We start from the raw sequence: 7,911 nt of genomic DNA on the forward strand, positions 1-7,911 counted from the left end.
GGTTACCCGTCCAGGATGTACTCAGCCTTTACCCAGCAGTGACTGGGATAGGCTCCAGCAACCCCGTGACCCCAGCAGGTTCAGAAAATGGATGGAAGTTCAGGATGAAAACCCTCGCATCAACCCCCCGCTGATTGGGTCACTGCACAAGCCCAGAGCTGAGGCCCTGATTGGTTGACCTTGGCAAAGTGAAGTCTTGACGCGCCGCGCTGGACCCGGGAATCGCGCCACAGAACCTCAGACTGTGTCTGTACATTGACTTAACTCTGAAACTCGATGCTCTTGCTGCGTGACTCACGTCCGGATGCAGCTTAATGTCCCCCATGCCAATTATTTTATTTAAAAATAAGTCGTGTTTGATTATGATTATGAAGTTTTTAACCAAAATCCCACAACCTAAATGTCTTAAAAAGCCATTTTTCATGTTGATCTGAAGCCTCTATTTCCAAAATCTCCTCTGAGGGGGCGTGGCTTTTGGAGATGAGCTGAATGCTGATACAGGTTTTTATCAAATACTACTGATCTACTGATTCAGATGAATCAAAAGCACGAGGATCATAAACCTATGGGCAGAAGGGATCCCATTTATGTTCTTCCACTTCTTCTCTAACCAACTAATCCATGAATATTCAGAGAAGTTTCTGGTTTTGATCCCAGCTGGGGCCCTGAAGCTTTCATGTGCATGAGTGGGTTTTTCTGCTGACTCCTCCCACAGCGCAAAAACACATCTTAAAGGTTAATTGAAGACTTTAAATAATAGTCCCGTAGGATGTGATTGTACGACTGTGATGAACCAGCATGTGAAAGGAAGCCTTAGATAAAACAGAACAACAACGGATCGATTCAGGACGCCTCCCATGATGTAAACATTTGTATTTATGAAGTCTAAAAACTGTTCCAGGACTACATCATGAAGCTGCAAACATCTAATAGGATGGAAACTTTTCCAAAAAGTTTCCTCTAGTCGCCTCGATCTTGCTTGAAGCTAAAAGCCTCATTTTTTTCAGCACTAAACACGAGTTTAGCAAACAACACAGACAAAAATAAACAATAAGCAGGAAGAGTTCCAATGAAGCTACATGCTAGCTGTTTTGGCTAATTTAATTTTTTTTTAGGCTGTTTTGTAGTTAAGCTAATATTTCCGCTACATGCTAACTGTTTTGGTTGATTTAGACTTCTTTCATTTTTTAGTCCATTTTGCTGTTAAGCTAATATTTCAGCTAAATGTTAGCTGTTTTGGCTAATTTAGGGTTTTTGTTTTTTTTTACTATATAGACTGTTCTGGAGTTTATCTAATATTTCCGCTACATTGTAGCTGTTTTAGGTAATTTAGGTTTTTTTAGGCTGTTTTGGAGTTAGGTTAATATTTTATCTTTTTCAGCTGATTTTTGTCAGTTTTTTAGGCTATTTTGAAGCTTAGCTATTTTTTCAGGTACATGTTTGCTGTTTTGGCTAGCCTAAGTTTTTTTCAGTTTTTTAGGCTAATTTGGCATTTAGCTAATATTTTAGGATGGCTATCAGCTTCAGCATTTTTAGCTATCAATTTCAGCATCTTCAGCTATCAGCGCTAGTATCTTCAGCAGCCAAATTCAGCTTACAGCCTTCACACTAGCATTATTGGAGGTAATGTTATATATATAGTTCATAATTATGTTAAAAGTTATGGTTTTAAAGTTTTAAAAATGTAGTTTTAGAGTATTAAATAAATGTTTATCCTGTTCGGCCCGTGACCTAAGGTGTGTTTAGGATTTTGGCCTCTGTGCGATTGAGTTTGACACCCCTGATGTAGATGAATGCCACTTAAATAATCTAAAGCAGCAAATCTACAAACAACCATCTGGAAGAAGATCACAGCCTGTGCGTCTCCTTCACTCCTTCCATTCTTCTCTCTTGGTTTGTGGAGGTGGAGGTCTCCTGCGTATTTAATCTACAAGCGGGCCCTTCTGGTCTAATAAAAAATGCATCAGCGAGGCTGCACTTGATACTGTAAAGCCTCAGAGCACTCTCGTGGCGCCAGCACATCTCGCTGTAGGCAGGTTCATCTCCAGCAAACCCAGCGGAGCTCAGAGGGACGGACACAAGTTCTCCTGACTCGACACGAGCAGCCTTCCCACTGAAGCTCTGCTGCATCAGTACCAACGGCAAAAGGAGCAACAAAAGATAATAGATTTAAAAGGCATCTTCCCTTTCGACTTACTTAAAAGGCCACATCATTTCAGTTGTTTGTTTGAACCCCCCTCTGTTCAAAGCCAGAATGACATTACATAGACGGGGGGGGGGCTAACAGAACAAGCACGCTGCATTTTTTTTAAAAATGTAGGTCACAGCACTAAGAAGCTGGATGATAACAGTATATGATATCGTGCCCAAGCGACAAAAATGACCCGCTGTGCTGTTAAAACGTCTTAACACACACAAAATACACACAATGTGGATACAAAAATGACCAAAAAAAAAAAGCAATTTGTTTGTCTTATTGGAAATAATAGAATTTAAGAAGAAAAAAAATGTACAAAAAGGATTTCAATCTTTATGCTATTAAGCTTCATAAGCCCAGAGGCTTTTACAGTATTTGTCCATACTATACGGACAGTGAAACTAGGTTGCATCGTGACCTCCTTTTAAGCAACGCAACATTTCATTTTGGAGTGACTAAAGTTTTCTATAAATAAATCCCATTTTCTTAATGAAAACAATCGTAATTAGAAACCAGCAAAAAATGAGCCATGAAGAGAATCACTATGAATTAAGGACAACTTCCCTGAGATCTCTCTGGCCACGTTCTTCAGATGGTCTGGAGACGTGAACTCACACAACCGCGTTTGCTTCCCAACCCTCACCATGAGAGGAAGATTGTAAGGAAAAGACCAAAAACTGAACAAACAGCTGGACAGAGTGAGAAGTTGTTTCTATCCACAAGTTATTTAATAACAAAAGACCATATTTAATGTTTTACTGCTGATAACACACCATCCTAATGAGAAAAACAGCACAAAACTGCTTTCTACGGTGGCCTTGAAGTCCAAATCCCATTAAGAAAGCACTAAACGCAAAAAATATTAAAGATTACAGCGACAAATTAAGAAAGACAATAAAAATACACTATAAAAAGGGAAGCTGTGAATCAATTAACCAGAAAAATCTGTAATTTGTCACATTTAAAAATATTCGTTTTTATAAATGTTTAAGTTGAGTAAAGCATCAACTCTACATTTTTTTTGTTAATTGATACAAATGTTTCACTTTTTCCAGTGAAAAAAACAACTTTACATTTTAGACATTAAAACAAAAAAAAACGAAAATGTAAAACAAAATCCAAAAAAGGAAATTTCCAGAAATCGAAATGAAATGTAAAAAAATGAAACATTAGAAGAAACCACTGATTGGATGAAAACATTTTTTCTTTTTTTCAACAGGAAGTCATGTGACATGGCGAGGTCCTCAACAAAATACATGTTTTATGCTTTTGGCCACGCCCACTGCAAAAGTTTGTTGATAAATCGGTTATTAATCCAGTTCCTTTTGAGTTATTTTTCTGCTTTCTTTCTTCAAATGTCATCATCTTATCAGTGACATCACATAATACTTTATCATTATTATTATTATTATATTTCGTTTCGATTTCTGTAATTCATCATTTTTTTACGTTTTAGTGTTGTTTTAATTTCTAAAATATGTTTTTTATCATTTGTTTAGTTTCTTAATTGTCATTGTGATCTTTAATGAGTTTTTGTGTCGATGTGATTTGGACTTCGGGCCACCGTAGCTTTTCTTTGAAATGTATCATAAAACGTATCATAATGCTGAAAAATAAGGTTGAACTCATTTAAATTTACATGAAAAATAGACATTTTTTTAAAGTGATTTATAAAACAAATGTGATTTGTGTGATCTAATAATTTTGATGAAAAAACATAGTTTTTTTAAATAAAAATGTTGACTTCTTTGAGAAAATGCCTGATGAATCGTAGGGAATACCTGATCTGGCCCTGGAGGTAACAGCATTCCCATGACGACCGTATATTTGCCCGCTCAACGGCTCTGATTACTTAAAGCAAAGTGATCGATGAACACGCCGAGCTTCTGGCTGTCAGGATGGGAAGCACAATCAAGCCGCTCTGCTGCTGGAGGGAAGGATGGAGTCTGCAGCCGGCCGGGCCTTCATGACTGTATATGCCGCTGTGGGGGGGGGGCTTTGAAGGCTGATGTAATAACCAGACCTGCATTTCCACATGTGAATGTGCAATAGCTGAGCACCTGTACGAGATCCAGCGAGCCGACGGGAACACGGAGGTCGGGAACGGCGAGATTCCAGTCCTGATGTGTTACAGCTACAGAGGAAGAGCAGCAGCATCATCATCATCATCATCTCTCGTGTCCTCCCTCACTCCGTCTTCTCTCATCCAGCTGCTCATTTGGCATCGGAGCAAAGAAATAAATGAAGTGCTGCAGCAGAAAGAAAGCCTCACTGGCAGCGGGACTGAGGGCACGAGGAGTGAGACGGGGATTTGGAGGATGGTTTAAAGGAAGCTTTTTTAATCATCTACTTTCTTTTTTTTGTCTTTAAAAGATGTGAAAGAAAAAGCCAAGAGATGATTTTATGGTTCAGCAAAGTTTATCATGTTAAACTCCAATGAGTTCCTGTCATTTCCACCTAAATGACAAAACTGTTCTCTAATTTAAACAAGAATTCTTTATTACAAAAACAAATCTAAGATTACACATTATTATTCTCTTTTAAAAAGTATCAGTTAATAGAGTTTTTTTTAGTCATCTTTGGATTGTCACATAATGCCAGCTTTACACTACCCTGGAATCAATCTATATCAAATTTTTGACCATTTTAAACAAAACTGAAGTTGTCAGATTTGGCTCCTTAATTGCCCATTCATTATATTTGATCTATTTTCAAAGCGTTCCCAGTTGGTCTTTTAATTATTATTGTGCTGTTTTTAGACCAAAATCTGAAAAAGTTGTCGTTTTCTAGGACACAGTTTCTGCAGAACGGCAGGAGTTTATTAGAAATTCACCTCTGACTTGTGGGTGGGACTGGCACAGAGTGAGCCTGCTTTCATTTCCCATCATCCCTTTGGTTACACCAGAGGTATCAAAGTCAATCCCACAAGGGGCCAAAATCCAAAACACGCCTTTGGTCACGGGCCGAACTGGATAAACATTTATTGAACACAATAAAACTACATTTTTTTATTTTTAAAGCTGTAACTTTTTACCATAATTATGAATAATAAAAAAGCAGGAATATTACTCCAGAATAAATCAACTTAAACCTTAATTAACTTTCAATATTTTACTCTCCATAAAAATATATTTAGTCAAAATGATACAAGTTAGAAATGCCATTAATAACAATAAAATAAAATGATCTGGAGGGCCGGATAGAATTACCCTGAGGGCCGGATCCGGCCCCCGGGCCTTGACTTTGACGAATGTGGTTTATACTCTCTCCTGCTAGCTTACGGCCCTTAAAAACCCCCTACCCTATGTCCATATTCCTTCACTACTCCCCACATAGTTTACCAAATAGTTCGTTTGTATGGAAAAATAAATGTGGCGAAATATCGCGATATTTTGTTTGTTAATACTTGTATCGATTTAAAATGCTGACAAGACAATTTATTTAATGATGGCATAGTTCTGTGTCTTACTTTCAGTTAGTATTCAGTTAGATTTCTTTTCTAAGTCATATTCTTAAATAAAGGAGTGAACAATGGTTCTGATACAATCTTGGAGTACTTATTGAAATATCGTGATTTGTATCGTTTCGCCAGACTTTTGCCAACACACGCCCCTATTTTGTAGTCCTGTCTGAATCTACAATTCCTAAATCGAAGCCCCAAGAAATCCCCTAGAAATCTCTGCAACAGATCAGAGTGATCGATGTTCACTAGATCTGGGAGTATAGACAACAATGAATTCAGTTTTAACAACTTTTGTGGAAAAAAAATCATTTAAGTGTATATTTTTATTATCAAACCGTCATTAGAACACAGTGAATTCATAAATAGTTGTCATTACATTTTCATATTGATCAGGTTTTCATTTCGTGAAATTGGTGACGTCTATTCGGTGTCCCGCACTATGAAGTTTTTTTAGTAGTTAGGGAAGGACTTAAGCTAACATTAGAACAAAAATAACTTATCAGTCAAGTAATATCGTTTCTATCCAGCCGTACAGTTTAGATCCAGATTCCAGCTCTGACGAGGAAAACAAAGACGTTCATGGATCTATTGGTCTGTTAGTGGTTGATCAGAATGGAGCAGAGCAGGGAGCTAGTTGTTTGTGGTGTTTATGTAAAAACTAAATGTTTTTTTGTCTGCTCCTGATTCACATCCATTTTAATAAAGAAATACTCAGAAAACAGTTTTCATCTTAATTTTCTTTATGTGCTCCATCATGAGAAAAAAGATACAAGAACTTGATTTTCATTGGAGCGGGTCTTTAACGTTATCTCACATATTTTATTTTTTCTCAGGCACAAACCTCAAGACTGAAAACTGATGATTTTTTTAATTCTTCACTTCGTCAGACGTTTCTGTCTGGTTTTCTTTGGTTATTCGTGTTGACAGTCACGTTTGGTGAGTCTCAAAATTTCATTGGATGGTTTTGTTTTTTTACTGATTCACTGTATATGAGAACTGGACAAAGTCATTGTCTGACCCCAACATGGTGGCGTCCAAATCTTGAAAAATTGGTGACTTAATTTGGTTGGAGCTGGAATAAATCATTTTCTATGAACACTTACTCTCTCCTCATCTGCAGTTCAATCTTTTAGAATATAACAGTTTTGGGGTTTCGGCCTCAAAACAAGCCTCAATCCTCAACATCCGGGGTCGTCTGGACTCCAGCAAAGCGCTCCCCAAAAATGTCACAGTTCCTTTGAAGGTCTGTGTTCCCCTCTGAGGTGCGTTTTGCGTCTTTTGTTTTCTGATGACAGCAGGGACACAAGAAAAAGGCGGCAGACGAGCAAACACCACAAAGGACACTTCAAACGCACAAACAAACACACACAGGTGTTCCTCTCTGAACTCGTCCCCCTGGAACTCAGGAATGGCCTAGTTAGTTCCCATGGCAACAAATAGCAACAACATGAAAGAGCAATCAGAAAATGAATCACAGTCGCTGCTGCCTGTTAGGACCAATAAGTTGAGGATAATGAGTGAACCTGATGTGAAAGAAGCTTTTTTGTTTCTCACAGCTTCTTTTTACTGAGAATTGAGGCGGAAAGTGAAAACAGCAAGCTTCAGTCAGCTCTGTTAACCAGCCGATATGCCGACAACAACAACAATTAGACATAAAAACAGCCACAAATGTTGTTTCCATCTTTAAAAAGAATAAAAACGGTAAACTTTATGCTCAAAAAGTTCATAAAAGCAGGATTTCTTAAAGTTTGATGGGATTGACCTCAAACCTCTAGTACAGTTTGGCCAAACTAATTTATTTTAATCTAACATTACCTACAAATCTCAAATAAGATCTTTATTTTTGTTGTTTTATATCCATTCTATCCAAAATACAATCATGGTAAATATATTAAATTAAATGTATTAGGAAAAATGGTTTAAATCTCTTGAGACTAAGGTGTGCATGTTGGTAAATAATAATTTAAAAAAAAGTAAAATAAGACAACGAGCACCATTGGATGGCCTGCAGGTGCTACCCACCCCCTTTACCCCCTTTTCACCCACCCTCATTGGCTGAGAGGCCGCTTAAGGCCCATTACTTTCCCCCTCGGCCCCCGCCACCCTGCTCAGAGATGCACGTCAAAAAATTCAAAATGGCGGCTTTCTGTTGGTTTTATCTCCATAGCAACCATTTTATTTTTTGTTCGCCTGGTTGTGACAGTCAGTTCTATGTTATTTTTAGAAGAATCTGTAAAAGTAAATCTTGGGG

The 7,911-nt window shown here is 37.7% G+C and overlaps 1 protein-coding gene across 1 annotated transcript in view; it reads right to left on the reverse strand.

Annotated features, from left to right (window-relative positions):
* Positions 1-7,911, reverse strand: part of b4galt2 (UDP-Gal:betaGlcNAc beta 1,4- galactosyltransferase, polypeptide 2) — a 205,385-nt gene that overhangs the window by 189,942 nt on the left and 7,532 nt on the right. The window lies entirely within an intron of this gene.

Source organism: Oryzias melastigma, linkage group LG17 (genome assembly GCF_002922805.2).
Source record: "Oryzias melastigma strain HK-1 linkage group LG17, ASM292280v2, whole genome shotgun sequence".
Lineage (NCBI taxonomy): Eukaryota > Metazoa > Chordata > Actinopteri > Beloniformes > Adrianichthyidae > Oryzias > Oryzias melastigma.